The sequence below is a fragment of the Mustela erminea genome, chromosome 8, assembly GCF_009829155.1.
Source record: "Mustela erminea isolate mMusErm1 chromosome 8, mMusErm1.Pri, whole genome shotgun sequence".
Lineage (NCBI taxonomy): Eukaryota > Metazoa > Chordata > Mammalia > Carnivora > Mustelidae > Mustela > Mustela erminea.
The window spans coordinates 108,413,683-108,415,095 of NC_045621.1; the positions used below are offsets into that span (position 1 = coordinate 108,413,683).

Here is a 1,413-nt window from a genome sequence, read left to right on the forward strand (position 1 = left end):
GCAGACAGTGTTATATATACTTTTTTTTAAAGGTATGGAAATGGATATTCATGACATTGGCACATATATTCCCCTGTCCCCTGCTACAAATGGAATGGAAGTGGTGAAAGTGCCACTTAGACCCCAAGCCTTCTGAGCTACGGTCCAGATCTAGAAGGCACAGCCTTCCTGCTTGGTCTATTGGTGGCAAAGTAACTCACCTATTCAACATTTTCCCATCTATGGCTAAGGGGAGATATCCATCCTCCCAGAGTGATTTGGGATACATGAGACAGACATGGTCATAGTACATCCCTCAATAGAGATACTGGTATCTAAGAATTCCAGGATGATATTCCAAAAGCAGTAAATCAAATGCCTGTTGATGAGGGTTACAGTAAAGATTCCAGAACTAGATTCCAACTCAGCCAACGTTTGTCCACTCCAGGAATTTCTACTAAAAAATGTGGTAGGACTTCCATCAGGCTCTGCAAAGACTATTTCTCAGCAGCCTGAGTATCCATACAGACTGGATACTCAGGCAAAATTCAACCATACCAGACAGACTCCTAAAGAAGCCAGAGGTACTGTACTCTAGACATGTTAGATCAACTACTTGAACTTCTAGCCTCCTCTGAACTAGTGTACCAAGAATAAGATTAAAAACTTTCTGCATATTTACCACACATAGTCATCTCCTCTGTCTATTAGCTGCAAAAGGAGTAGATCCCAGGTTATGTTAGCTAAATCTATCTCTGTGCCTGATCATCATTGCTCAGTCCTTGGGCTGATACAGCAACATCTGACAAGTGGCCATCCACACATCCTTTGGGAATTCATTCAGGATGTTTTTTCTTCCTGGATGCATTTCTAGTAGCTAGAATGTTAGTATTCTAACCTGTATATTTCATCATGGCTATTGTACTAACCAGCAGTCACCAACATTAGTAATACAGTGGCTGTGAATCCTAAACACCCCCAAATCTTTATGCTGCTATACTGACAATCAAAACCCCAGTTTGGTGGGTCCATTTGGTCAAGACAAAAGGAATCTCTCCGCATGCATTGCTTCTATTGCATGACACAGGCAGTAGCTTCCTTCAATACTATCCATAATGGAAAAGAGGCCCCCCATGAGGAGGAGCAGCTAGATGATAGAAAAGGGAATGAGTTAGTGAATCAATGAATTTTTTGACTCCAATGTTTCGCTGGTATTTAAAAAAAAAAAAAATGACTTCCTGACTCTCCAGTGCTTTCACAAAAAGATGAAAACCCTTTGCCTAGACTTTAGGGCTTTTCCTACTATACATGTTGCTTATCTCTCCAGTCTGAAGGGCATTTGAACCACTAGACTCTTGGCATTTACCATTTAACTATAGAACTGCTTATATTTTAAAATAATGTATTTGGTGAAAATTATTAGTCAGTGATGTA

General features: G+C 40.2%; 1 pseudogene; it reads right to left on the minus strand.

The window, feature by feature from the left end:
* Positions 1-225: 225 nt before the first annotated feature.
* Positions 226-1,011, minus strand: LOC116597102 (annotated as a pseudogene).
* Positions 1,012-1,413: the final 402 nt, after the last annotated feature.